Genomic DNA, 14,330 nt, shown 5'->3' with positions numbered 1-14,330 from the left:
TGAGTCACCCAGGTGTCCCTAGGGAAAGAGTTTTTGTTTGATAATTGTGTAGAATTGAAAGTAGCAAATCCCTCCCCCCCTTCTTAAACTAAGGATATTCATATGCTTAACATCATGAGTATGAAAGAATGGTAGCAAATATTTTTAACATTATCTTCAAGACTGCTTTGTTTCACTTGACATTTTGTTCTTCACTTATATGACCTCTGCCCACAGAAGTTAAATTAGAAAACACTTGTACTGTAGAAGTTTAAAAAAAAATGTTTAGAAAACTGCAAAGTCTTTCCTCCTGCAAAACCCTTCATTACCACCTAACGGAGAGCCCTAGATTTGGTGATGGGAGAGGGAGTAGGTTAATCAGTCTATAAGATCATTTCTTTTTTTATCTTTTCCTGGAGGCTATCAGCAAGGGCACCTACGTAGGAGACTTATTTCTGTAATGTGAACAACTGTTCTTTAGGAATGAAATTCTGTTCTGCTGACAAAAGATGTGAGAAAGCTCAGGGTGCCCCCTTGAACTGTCTGACACTTTGCACAAAAGGTAAATCTGCTAAAAATATTTTTTTAAATACTTGAAATTCTCTCCCAACATTTTCTAAAGTGCCAAAGAATGAGAAATCAACTTCTGGAAAAAGGCAGGAAGAACAGAAAGGCTAACAAGGCTCATAAGAAAGCAATTTTCTGAAAAGAAAAAAAAAAAGTAGTTTTCTAAAATTGAAGAACATTATTCCTTCAAAGAAAATGTCTCAAAGTGTCCTTTAAAAATATCAGTCTCTGGTAAAATCAAATTGTGTCATTTTTATTGAAGTAACCATAGATTTGTCAATTTTGTAATTGGCTTGGTTGGGTCATCCAATTTGATATCTGTGGGGATTTCACCACCAGGCATTCTTATCAATTTTTTAATAAATTCCACAGATTGAGAATGGTAAATAATAAATGATATAGAACTCACAAAGTCAATATTTAATTTAACATAGACTCAGGGAAACTAACACTATACATACACATAATTCTATGGTTTGAGTTTAAAGAAATAAGGATTTTTATCATAAAAACTGAAAAGAGTAAAAATAATACCAAAGTATTAAAAAGTCATGAGACTATAACAAATCACAGACTTCTAAAAGCTACAGCAGTCTAGGCTAAAACGTGAGTCCAGTTAATCAGTTTTATTGATCTAAGTAGGGAAGCACCTAGATGCCAAAATCAAATCCCCTGATTTCTTGTTACAATTGGAACATACCAAAAAACAATATTAATGTTTAACCAACATAGCTTTTCCAAAATGGGTATTCAAGTGGCAAAATATTTTAAATAATTAAGGAAAAAATTTGTTCATGAAGAAGAGAATATAATAATTATTAAATTTGAAGATATGGGTTTGGAGGAAAACATTCTGAAAAGTTCATAGTTACTGCAATTTAAAATGCTATATAACTTCAATCCATTTTGATTAAAATGTGGTTTTACTTATGTTTAAAAGTATAACATAGTCACAGTTTAGTGCTCAAAGGAATCTATAAAATAGGAATTTCTTATGCAAATGTGTATTTTCCTACCTGATTTTACTGGGTAAACAGAATTGGAATAAATTAAAATTACATATTTGAATATTATGATTAATAACCTCAACCAACTGGCAAACTATGCCCAAAACTTTAAAGACATCTAAGTGAGCAAGTACCAAATGTTTACAGAACCACAGAGAAATTTTAAAAACCACAGTAGACTAGTGATAAAGAAGACCTTCATCCTGTAAAAGGTGTTTAGTACCTTCCACATCACATAAATACAGTGAGCTGTCTAGCTTTTGCATATACCCGATCCTATCCAGGGTTTATGGCAAGAAACTAAAGAGGAATTATTGCCCAAAATCTGGATGAGTGAAATACGGTAAGAGAAAAAATATAACTAGATTTATATACAACTGGATGAATGTAGCAACCAAGCAATTAGGAAATAAAACCTGTCAGTGACAGAAAGACATATAGTGTCCAGCAAGTATCTTCTGCATTTATTGACTCAATAACAAGGTAAAATTTAGGGTCGAAAGCACCAGGCAAAAGCAAAAAATGGGGCACTGAATTGTACTAACAACTCAGAAATAAAGGACTTTGTTAGCAGTTAAACAAGATCAACTTGATCCTCAGTTTTAACTCCTATGATGGTTTTCCATGGCACTTAAAATCCAAAAGCCAATCCCTGGCTACCTGGGAGAGCACTGCCTACTTCTCTGGGGTTAGTTACTGCTTTTCTCTTTTCTGTGCCCCTTACCCCCCATCTCAGGAGCAAGACTGTAATTCTTTTTGCTAAGTTCTTAGAGTCCCTGATTCTTAGGCCTGTACTACCTTCTCATGCCAAACACCAGGTCCCAGAAGAATCTTCCCTAGTCAGAACTCCTCCTCTTTCACTCAACACTCATTTCTTCAAAGCACTTACCTCCATCTAAAAACCTCCTACTTATTTGTTGACACACTTATTTCTATTATTTTATCTAGAATGTAAGTTGAGTAATTCAAAGACTTGAACTATTGTGCCTAGTACATCATGTCTAACATGACTTGGGGATAGTGTAGGTACCTAATTGATACTTACTGATTTAATTAATGCATTTTTAAATTTCAAATACTTATTATATACTGATATAGCATTACTATACCTCAGTTTTATTTCTAACCCTTTTATAAATACTAACCAATGTAACAACTTAATGAGGTAGGTATTGGTATTATTTTCATTTTGCAGATGAAAAAAAAATGGGGTATAGGGAGGTTAAATTACTTGCTAAAGGTCCGGAAAGCTAATAAGAGGAAGAAAGGGTTTGAGCCCACAGTCCTGTTCCAGGGTGTGTGCTATTAGCACAACAGTTTGCTGACTTTATCATAAGCTATTAAGACAAAGTTAGGAAGAGAAAAGATCTGCAAGGTTTGAGATGGAACCACAATTTAGTCCACTGTGTGAAGGCTGGCTGATTTTCAGGAAGTTCCACAATGTTGTGAGGGCTTTAATTTTATGACTTCTTTGAACAGTTCGCTTTTCATCTTCAAATTCTAGACTAATTTCTTCATGTCTTGAATGCCCTGACTCCTTAACCAAGTTTCTGAGTTAGTGTTTATTTTTGTTTTAAAGATTTTGTTTACTTATTCATGAGAGACACAGAGACGGAGAGGGAGAGACACAGGCAGAGGGAGAAAGGCTCCATGCAGGGAGCCTGTTGTGGGACTTAATCCAGGATCCCCGGATCACGCCTTGAACCAAAGGCAGATGTTCAACCACTGAGCCACCCAGGCGTCCCTGAGTTAGTGTTTATAATATATAGTGTTTATTCAGGGAAGGTAAAAAAATCTGAAATTAGCATTTCCTGAACTATGCTTTTTGAACAGTAGTGTCCCATGATATTTTGATGGGTGTTCCTTTAAAAACTAATTCTGTGATGAGAAAATGTATGACAAAGAGAAGTAAATGGTTAAAAATAAGAATATTTTGTAACACATACGAGAAAAAAATGTAGTTATGTGTAAATTGGCCCTAAATTATGAAGCCATATGATATTTACAAAATGTTATTTTCATATATTTCTAAGGTCTTTTATATTTATTAAAATGCTTTAGGCTAAATTGAATTTTGAGTACTAAATGAGGCAACAAGTGACTAATTCTTCTTTAAATTTTTGAAGAATTGAGGATTGCATTTAAATAATATTTTAAAAGCATTTTTCATTCACGTGTTATTATGGCACTTTTTCTTACTTTACCCAAATAGCCAGTGATGATTTGAAGTTTTCCTAAACCAACTTTTTGCCTCTCCATTAAGAAAATATGAATGCCTCTAATGGCATTTTCTTTGTGGTCCTATTTTGCCAGAGCTCCTAAAGAAATTCAGCTAAACCTAAACTCTAGCAACCCTACAGCCTGCAGAACCGACATCTCATATAAGAAAGATTTATGTGGTCTATCACCAAAATTTAGCTTTTCAACACAGTTATTAATCAGCCTGTTGTGATCCTAATATTTCTGAATGACACAATTTTCTGTAAGCCAGGAAACCTTCACCAGATTAGAAGTGGGGGAAGGGAGCAGAAAGGGAGAAAAAGATATTAAACACGACCAGAAAATGAATTATTCCTGGAAGAACTGGGCAAATCTAAACACTTGAAGTTTTAAAAATAATCAGAGTCCAAGTGTGTGTGTGTGTGTGTATGTGTGTGTGTGTGTGTGTGTGGTGGTGGTAGGGTTTTTCCTCCCCTCTTCTGCCTCTTCCTTCCCTTCCTCGTCTCCCCATTTCTCCTTCTTCATCTTCACTACTTCCCCTTTTGCCAAACATCTTGTCTCATCTGTCTGATATTCTGTACAGATTGGTGTGTTGATATTTGTTTTAATACCATCTTCCACTTATTATTTAAATGCTCTCTTCCTAAGGGGGTGTGAGACATAATTATTTGCATTCAGAGTGTGAACCAAAATAGAAACTGGAATTGCCTATTTACAAAATTTAAACTTTGGATGAGGAAAATGGATTGTGAGCAAATGTCAAGTATGTCATCACTGTAGTTGTGTTTTAAGGAGAGAAATAGTTTTAAGCAAACATTTAGAGCATTTTTGCCCAATTAAAATTCCTCCATTGTTTTTATATTTGTATGCCTCAGGGTAGAATCTAAATTATTTTTGTTTTCTTTTTTGTGTCCTCCTGTTGTGAGCCTAACTGTAATTTTCTTTGACAGTCTTTATGTTTTCTTCTTATTCCTATTAGTGTTCTGTTTGTTATTTTTTCCCCTTCATATCATTGTCTCCTTTATCTTTTAAACTTTATGGCATCTGTATCTGTTGAGATAATTGGGCCACAATCATAATCTGTGTCACAATCATCATTTGATGGGTATTTCTGCATATATATTTAGATGTTAGAAATGCTTAGGATCTAGACAAAATGAACCAGCCACATCTACCATAGAATTTGTAGTCATCTTTTTGATTTAGTGGTGGGAGAAATACGATTTGGCTTAATTAAATGAAAGAGAGGGTAAGTGAGACAGTGTCATAGAATCTGTATTAAATAAACTCTTCCATTTAAATGACACACATTGAAAAGAATAGCTAGCAAATCCAGACGGAGAAAATATGCAGAATTATATCACATTAAACAGATTTGTGTTGATTCACAATGGGACCAGGAAATGATATACGTGAAAATGTCATTCACATGTGTTCTTTCAAAATACTTTGACCAATAGCCTATCCGACCAGATATTTTTATTTTTTCAAATCTCTAAAACATTGTAAGCCAATAAATTAATTAGTAGCAACTGAACAGGGTGCTTAGTTATGGAAATTTTTTTCATCTGTAAAATAATAACTGGGCCTTCTTCATAGATTTAGAATGAGGATTAAATGAAATTATATATGTGACGGACTTAGCACAGCATTTAATGCTTACTATATTCCAGGTGCCTAGAGTATAGTAAGCATTAAGTATATATTTATTATTATTATTACCAATTCATATTTATATCAAATATAAGCTAGGTAATGTGTGAGATACAGAAATACATGGCATGGGCACTGCTTTCAAGGTGATTTCAGTCTAGATGGGAAACAAAATATAGTGTAAAACATATCATACTGGTCAGCATGTAATTAAGTACTAATTACATAGTAAGAAGTATAAACACTATAGTAGGTTAGAAATAGAAATATGTAATATGAATAATATCATTATGGATGGTAGTTGTTACCATAATAAATGCTTCTGGTAGTTCCAAATCATGTACTGAATTAAAAAGAAAAACCACATCATGCTCACATTTAAATCTCCCATTATGTCTGCTATGATATGCCCTTCTTGATTCCTCACATTTCTTTATCAGATGAATCTAACTCATCATTCAAGACTAATTGCCTTCCCCCGTTACCATTAAGTTGATCTTTATAAAATATAAAGAGCTTACTTGTACATTGGAAGTATATTCCAAACCCCTCTCTAAGGTATAAAACCTAGCATTGTCTTTGCCTACACTCTCCTTTGTTTACCTTGTTTACCTGGTCATCATCAATCAGTCCTGAGAACAAGCCAAAGTCTTCTTATGATATTTATATGTTCTGTTCCCCTGCCTGGAATGCACCATTCTTCTCATTTCCCCATCATTTAATTTACATCTAAAATATTACTGCCTTCCTCCAGTTCTCCCTCCATATCATCCCCCAATCCAGGCCATTTGTCTTTTTCTTAGATCCTTGTTTCCTTCACAAAACTTACTGCATTTTAAAGTATTTTCTTTTTTGTTGGAGAATGTGTTTGTTAGCCGTTTGTCTTCCCCCTCCATGGAAATGTAAGTTTCCTGAAGGTCAAGAACTTGACTATCTTACCATTACATCACAGAAGCACTGTAAACATTTATTTTAAAAGTGGATAAACAACCCTGCCCAATTTTTTCCCATTTCTATATTCCCCAGGATAAATGTGTGAACTGGGATCATTGCTAACACTTGATCACATCTTGAACTTGTCTTTTCTTGATCCCTTTGTCGATGTTGTTCCCTCCCCCTTAGACAGATTCTAATCCTATCTTTTCTGAAAATTCCACCCATTCTTTCACATCATCCATAGAAACTTATTTTTAAGCAAACATGAGCTAACTCTCCCTCCTTTATTTCCTCCACAATGTACTATTTGTTTCTTCTTGTGGTACTAAAAATTTTGAAGTATAGTATAGTTTTTTTTAGCACTTGACTGCCAAAATGAACTTTGCTATCAGTCTTTGTGTCAGGTTTCTTTGAAGCAATAAAAACCATCAGTGGCTAACTTGAGAATTTAAAACAACAACAGCAACAAACATTTTTTGTTTTGTTTTGTTTTAATATATGGGGCAGCTCATGGAATGGATGGAAGAGTAGAACCACCAGGCTTAAGGAGAGGCAGAAATAGGATAACTCCTAGGATTAAGGGATTTAAAACAAATTAAAAGAATCATCAGGTTCTCACTGTCACAGAAGGAATAAACTTTTCTACTGGTTCATTGTACTCAGGATTCAAATTCCTGGGGGAGATTTTGACTGACCTAATTTGGGTCATTTTCTACCCATATTATGCTAATTTTAGAGTCAGCACCTCATAAGAGTGTCCCATCAAAATGATAGCCAAATGAAGGAATTGTAGTCTCTAACAAGTAATCGAGGTCATCTATATACAGAAGAGAGAGGATGGCTCTGAGTAGGCAAACAACACATTTTGACTATAGAAAGCTTCAGTGAGAGAAGGAAGAACCACTTTTCCCAACCAATTAAAGAACATAACAAAATATACCTTATGTTTAATGGTATAAGCGTGCTTTCCTCATGACTGAAACTGTATTTTTTTAAAGTTTTAAATAAGTGTTATTGTTATGTTTTAAAAAATTTTATGTATTTATTCATGAGAGACAGAGAGAGAGGCAGAGACACAGGCAGAAGGAGATGCAGGCTCCTTGCGGGGAGTGCAATGCGGGACTTGATCCTGGGACTTTGAGATTAAGCTCTGAAGGGAAGGCAGACACTCAACCGCTGAGCCACTCAGGCATCCCAATAAGTGTTGTTGTTTTACTACATCATTTCTTTTGGAGTTTTTAGACTGAGAGGCAGAATTCTTTTTTTCACTTAGGTCTATAACATGTTAATGTAAAAATGGATAATTAGTAATAGCATTTAAAATTTAACATAATATGATCATAACTTAAAGGTATAAAAGGTTATGGTGTGATTTCTACATATCGTCATAACTAGTGATTTATAAGAACTATGTGTCACTACATATTCATTGGCTTGAAACTGAACTCTCATTTAATTCATCCATATTACTATGTCTAGACCACTGACCAGGTTTTGAAATGCACATAACTCAGTGTACTCCAAATTGATGGTAGAGAAGTTTAAATAGAGTACACACCATCCATTTATGGGAACAAAACCTACTTACAGCCCTAATAGTTCTTTCAGAAGTAAAACACATGATCCATTTTGACCCATCAACTGTAGCATCTCATCTCTGATAGTACTTTTTGCATGGTGTTTAAGGTAAAAGATAATTAGATTAAAGCTCTGAAGTTATCAAGGAGGAAAACAAGCCCATGTATTGACAACCAGTGCTTTATAAGAAGACTAAAATCTGAAGTGTTACCACCATGCTCATGCATTTCAGACAGGGAACTCTTCTCCCACTGTTTGGGGGAAACTAGAGGAAAACTAGTAGAGAAATCCAATTTATGTGGAGAATTCTGCAAACTACTTTTCAAACCAAAGAGTAGCTTAATATACCTGAATGATTTTGTTTCAGAACTTTAAATCAAATAGATTTTAATACTTGATTCATGTGACTTTTTTACTACCTTGCTAAGTTTCTGTTGCAAGTATTCATTAGATAAAAATAACTCATTTCGTGAAAGTATTACAAATTCCTAAACATATTTAGGTGTGCTGGCACAGTTACCAATGATGGAAAAGAAGAAGAAAGAGAGCAAGAGAGGGAGGGATGGAGGGAGGAAGGTAGGAAGGGAAAAGAAAGAAAAGGAAAGGAAAGGAAAGAAAAGAAAGAAAAGAGTGCATGTGTATACATATGTGAATGCATATTTATATGGGTGCCTATATATATTACTCTGTGGACACAAACTGGTCCATTTGCAAACAGCCATCTTATCAGCATCTTAGCTTAGCCAAATCCAAAGAAAAACTTGTTTCTTTGTTCAGCCTTAAAAAAAATAAAAGCTGGTGTCTTAAAAAAAATACATATGTTACATATATTCATTTGATTTTGATCCAAAGACATATTAAATTGAGACACTTGCAGATTAACTTTAGAAAAGCTTTTATTAATGAGTTAAAAGTAAGTGAGTAAAAATAATTTAGTAAGACTTTCTTAAGGTCTCCTGTGAGCCTGACGTCCCACTAGGCATTGGTTTTCTTCAGAATTTAATTGTGATTTATAGCTATAGGTTCAGGTCCCTCCTCTTAAATAAGGCAGAGAAGTTAAGGTGAAGTCTGCCTCTTCAACTTCCCTACTTAGCTTTCCACTTTAAGCTCTTGCTTTCCCCTCTTCCTGTATGAATGTATGTGTGTGTGTGTATGTATATATAATGTAATGTAAAAATATACATTATATATAAATGTATATTTTTAAAGATTTAGTTTATTTATTTGACAGAGAGAGTGAGGCAGAGAGGAGAGAGCACAAGAGCATAAGCCAGGAGAGGGCAGAGAGAGAGGAGCAGACTCTCCACTGAGCAGGGAGCCCAATGTGGGGCTTGATCCCAGGACCCTGGGATTATCACCTGAGTCAAAGGCAGACACTTAACCAACTGAGCCACCCAGGTGCCCTGTATATAAATCTTATACCTGTGTCTCCATTGTTCCAACTTGGTTAACCACTGCACTGCCTTCAGCTCTGTGGTTGGCATTTTTCCTGGGAAGACTTCCTTGACTCTCTCCTCTCCTCCCAAATTTAGGAAATGTGTGGTCTCTACCATAATCACGCACTTCACCTACTACCATTACATTGATCCCACTACATTATAATTGCATATTTTCTTATCTTTTGCCCAGCTGCACTAGAAACTCTGGGAAGGCATAAGCAAGTCTTGTTCATGGTTATAACTGTGTGTGGTGGGCACTCCATAAATATGTATTGAATAATGACCTCGCTTAGGTTTTTCTCCCAGCTCTTCTCACTCCTGCCACTTCCTTTCTCAAGCAAAATGCAGCACAGCATCCTTTGTAAAAACAGTTCTGGAAACCTAACTGGCCTTATGTATACAGTGAGAGCTTTCTCCTCTTTTTTACACTACTTGGATGTGTCCTAGCCTCCCCACCCTGACCATGTATTCAGCAGGTTGACTGCTCTAACAAGATGTTTCTGTTTTATATTCCTGAGTGCACAACATCTGAAGCAAGTACAAGGTGACTTTGCTGTTAACTCAGCAGTCTTTCAAAAATGTCTTTTCCCCCCTTTTAGGTCCTTAGAACACTGTCATTAAGGGCTGAGGGGTGAAGATACATTAGATAAGAAAATAGCAGACAGAGACCCTGAAGCACTTAAAGAAACCTCAATCTGCAGGAAATCCTCATCTTGGCACCAATCATCAGAAAACCTGTTCTTTACCACAGGTAGGTCTGTCAACATATATTTCTTTTGAGATTTTCTACAAATGTCCTTCATAGGAAAGAGAGTTTTATTTTTCCCTTACCTCTAAAATGAAAAATAAAATTACTTTCAAAATCGGAAAGATTTTACTAACGTCCTTTTAAATGGAATGATTTTATTTGGTAGGAAATGCAATAGTTTCTACATTGCATGGTGACTTCTCATCATTTATTCTAAAAAAAATTGTTTTAAATGATGTGGTGTGTTGACAGCCATTTTGTTACTTCTACATCTAACCACTGAAACTCTATAAACATAAAGATTTCTGTTCTTCCAGAAAAGGGGTTCATTTGGTTTCAAATGTAAGCAGATGTGGTTTAAATTGGAGTAAAATAAATATAAAAAAATTTCAGTTACTATTGTCTTGTCATCTTAATGAGGGAGACAGCCTTAGTATGATAGAAGGTGTTAAAGAAAAAAAAAGTCATTCAATGACACTTGTTACAAATAGTAAGGTAGACATTATTATGGACCATGACCATAATTACAGTAACCAATGAAATGGGATTTTACAGCAGGGGAGAGAGATTGGTTCAGTTCTGAATATAGCACAGGCCAGTGAGAATTTAAAGCCAAGAGGCATGGTGGGGGTCAGTGGATAGAAAATTTTGCTTAAAGGAATCATGAGGATTCATGCTGAAGATAGTACAAAGTGATCAGATATCACTTGGGAGATGGTGGAGAATGAGGAAACTGATCAGATAGCAAAGGTGATCAGAAATTGAGGATGGGGTGTGACGACAGTTAAAGTGACTTAACAGGGTTTTTGTGAAAACCCAGTTTTACAAGAAAGTGAACAAGTATACCTAGAATAAGGTTTAGGAGACTGACTCAAGTTTGGTCAAGGAAAGAATCTTTGTCAAAGTTTAGGCTTTTTGTTTGTTTTCTTGCAATTTGCAGTGTTGTAGAAAAGTTACATCAGGTTTAATGATACTTTTCACATGAGTCTGTTTCTTAGATTCCTCCATATATAAAATGGCTGGTTTTCTCTCTCTCCTTTTTTCTTCTGGGATGCTTCAGAGTAAATTTGCTCTTTGCCAGAAGGAGTTATAAATCTATTGCTTGAAAAGTAGTGGGACTTGGATTCAACTGAAGGTGATGTTAGAATCCTCAAGATGTAGACCCATCTAAGGTTAACCTGCTATGAAGATTATGGGAGGAGAATTACCAACAAATTCATTAGCTCAAGCCTTTGTCAATATAGTTGCAACATGAGAGTAGCTCTAAAGTGAATCTCCTGGAGAAAGCAGACAGCTTTAAGATTTTATAGGGCAGATTAGGGAAGATCAAAGCTCAGTTTCATTCTGAGAATATTTTACTGTTTAATTTCTTGGAAGGTATGGGGAAACTTTGGTTGTGTTTAGCAGTGTCTCTTACATTTTCAAGCCATAGTGCGTGAAATTGCAGAGCTATTTATCACCATCATCATATTGTTTGGATATTCAATCTATTGACATGATTTATCAGATTTTATAGTAGATAATGTTCTGAACTGATGTATGTGCAGCATGCTTTCACTATATTTACATCATATCTTTTGAGAGGCCAAACACTCTCTGGGACTACTGAAGATTAAATCAATAACCGAATCTTTCTTTTACTGCTCGTAGTACTTTCTCATTCACAAGTGTCTATTAATGTAGATCTCTAAATATTAAATATGTTTGCCATCGCTATGTCATATGTCAATGTGAGCTAATCATCATCCATGTCAACATTCCTTTTTTCAATTTTGCAGTTCTCTCAAGCTTTCAAGCTTTATACTATTTATATAATTATTTTTTGATCCTCCATCTCTTTTTCTATCCTGATTACACAGTCATTTGTTCTATTGTTTCTACTTTAAATCAAGTCTTTCACCCATTTTTTGGCAGAATCCCACTGCAACCTCATCCTTGCTCAAGCTTTCATGACCTCTCTTCTGAACTAGCACATTTTATTCCAAATAGGTCTCAATTTCTCTACCCTAAAACTGAAATTCAGCCTATACTCAGGTAAAATAATTAGATTTCTTAAATAGCACTTCTATTCTTTCTACCAGTTCATAAAATTTTAGATGCATCTCATTGTTTTAAACTTGAGGGGGGTAGTATTTTCACCTCTGAAACCTCATGTGATCAGTGCATTTATATTCAAAAGTGTAGTGTTGAATGTATCAGAAATGAACTAATTGCATTTTTAAAGGATATAGCTTCCCAGAAGTTTATATGTACTCACTCTATTAATTAATTAGAATTTTTAACGAAATAACAATGCCTTAGAATTTTCATATCTTTGGAAATGAAGTGGAAAGGGAGAGGTGGAGGTTTGAAGCAATTTGGGGTAAATTCCTAGTTAGAAAACAACTTCCTAAATGAAGATAAAATACAAATCTGAAATGTGATAGTGTAATGAAGGGGACACAGGGAGAGGAATTTCCAGATTATTCTGCACTGAAACAAATGAGTAACAATACTCCTTTTAATTTTTTTTTAACTCAAAGTATAAGTTTTCTTAATGGGTCTCTTTCCTAAAGGGAAAAAAAGCTGCCAACCTATACAGTTTTATCGCTGGCCTGAGGCATTATAGTTTATTTCAACCAATTAAAATAACAATTACTGCAGGAAATGCTAATAGGAGCACCCGTATGCAGGTGAGTTTCCACCAGGCCTCTTATGATTAAAACCCCTCAACTTCAAATTTTACTTATTGCAACGACTACTTTGACTTCAAAAGAGCTTGTACAGTAATTTGGAAGAGTACATTCTATTTATTCTCTTCATTTTCAAATTTTTGTTCTTTTTGATGTCTTACAGAATCTTTTCTAGAGTATTATAGCCCAGGTTTTACCTCTCCCTACTCTTAATGGGGACACTCTATACTTACCAAATTGTAATTTTATAAAAGCCAGTACCATGCTGCCTTAGTCTGATAGGGGGACCATGGATTGTATTGTATTGAAAATGTTAAGATATTTCCATAATTTCCAGTGAAAGCTGCTTTATTGCTGACAAGAAAATCATCCTTCCATGCATCCCAACTTCACATATGAAAAATCTCAATGGTAATAGTGATTAACATATCTTTTGCATTTAAATTACTATGTTTTTTAAGAAGAGAAAATTGTACATTTGGTGGGTTGTTTGCCTAGTCAAATAAACATATATCAGGATGTACAATCTAGTAATTAGGTGCATTTATCTACTTCTGACACCACAGGAAAATACTCTGAATGAAGACTCTAGGGGCAAAGTACTCTGACTTTTATTTTCATAGCAAAATGAGTGCTTATACCCAGACATAGGAAGCATTTGTCTAAGTGGTTGTTTACTTAAGGTGGAGTTATGTATTTGAAATAATTTTTAATAGTATATCCTACATATTTTATGGTTGTGTTTGCCTTATGGGTCATCATCTTAGTAGAATATGTTCTTATATTTGGGGAAAGAAAAAAAAAACAGAGCTGTGTGACTAGAACATTTCTGTTGTCCTAAAAATTCTTAGGACTTAGGTACTTAGAGATTTTTTAGCATTTAAAATTACCTGTGTTGACCTATGTCCAAAGGAAAGAATGCTAAAAAATGTAAGATGTTCCATTGTGACATGTGTTCTACAGTTAAACATGTAAATTCAGGTATTGAAGTTTTCAGTACATACTTCACTCAGGATTAATAAGTTTTGAGGGGGTGGGATGGATTGTTTTAGTCAAAATTCATAAATGATCATAATATTTACTTTTCCTTAAAAATATTCAAGTAGTACTATAAATATTTACAAGGTCGAAGAATACAGATCCATTTTATTATGCCTGGGAGCTTGGTAGAGGTATTTGAAATTGAGTCATGAACTAACAGTAGGCTTCCCATGAGATGATACTACCCTCATTATCCTGGCCCAACAGACTCAGGTATTCCAGATAATCTGTGGAAACTATGTTCTTTCAATTTTCTGATCCTCTTTCATTTAACAACTTTATTTTCTTGATACCACCTAATTTTAAATATAATAACATAATTGACTCCATTCAGGTCAGACATATGTTTCAGTTGACTCCATTTTATTGAGCTGACAGGGAAAAGAAAAATTAATTTGTTCTTCATTTCTAAAGAGGAGGGTAGATCTGAAGAAGAGCAGCTTCTGTTTTTGTGAGGCTGGGTGTGGATAGGATGTCAATCTGAGAGCTC

General features: G+C 34.7%; 1 protein-coding gene across 5 annotated transcripts in view; it reads left to right on the top strand.

Moving 5' to 3' along the window:
- LOC144312683 (uncharacterized) overlaps positions 1-14,330 on the top strand; it is a 2,041,845-nt gene that overhangs the window by 935,935 nt on the left and 1,091,580 nt on the right. For all 5 annotated transcript variants that reach the window (XR_013378226.1, XR_013378224.1, XR_013378221.1 and 2 more), the window contains one exon: positions 9,979-10,130. The gene's annotated coding sequence lies outside the window, so the exon portion shown is untranslated. The remainder of the gene's footprint in view (positions 1-9,978; positions 10,131-14,330) is intronic.

Source organism: Canis aureus, chromosome 4 (assembly GCF_053574225.1).
Source record: "Canis aureus isolate CA01 chromosome 4, VMU_Caureus_v.1.0, whole genome shotgun sequence".
Classification (NCBI taxonomy): domain Eukaryota; kingdom Metazoa; phylum Chordata; class Mammalia; order Carnivora; family Canidae; genus Canis; species Canis aureus.
Note: the sequence above shows the minus strand (reverse complement) of the source record. Positions and strands in the feature narration are given on the sequence as shown.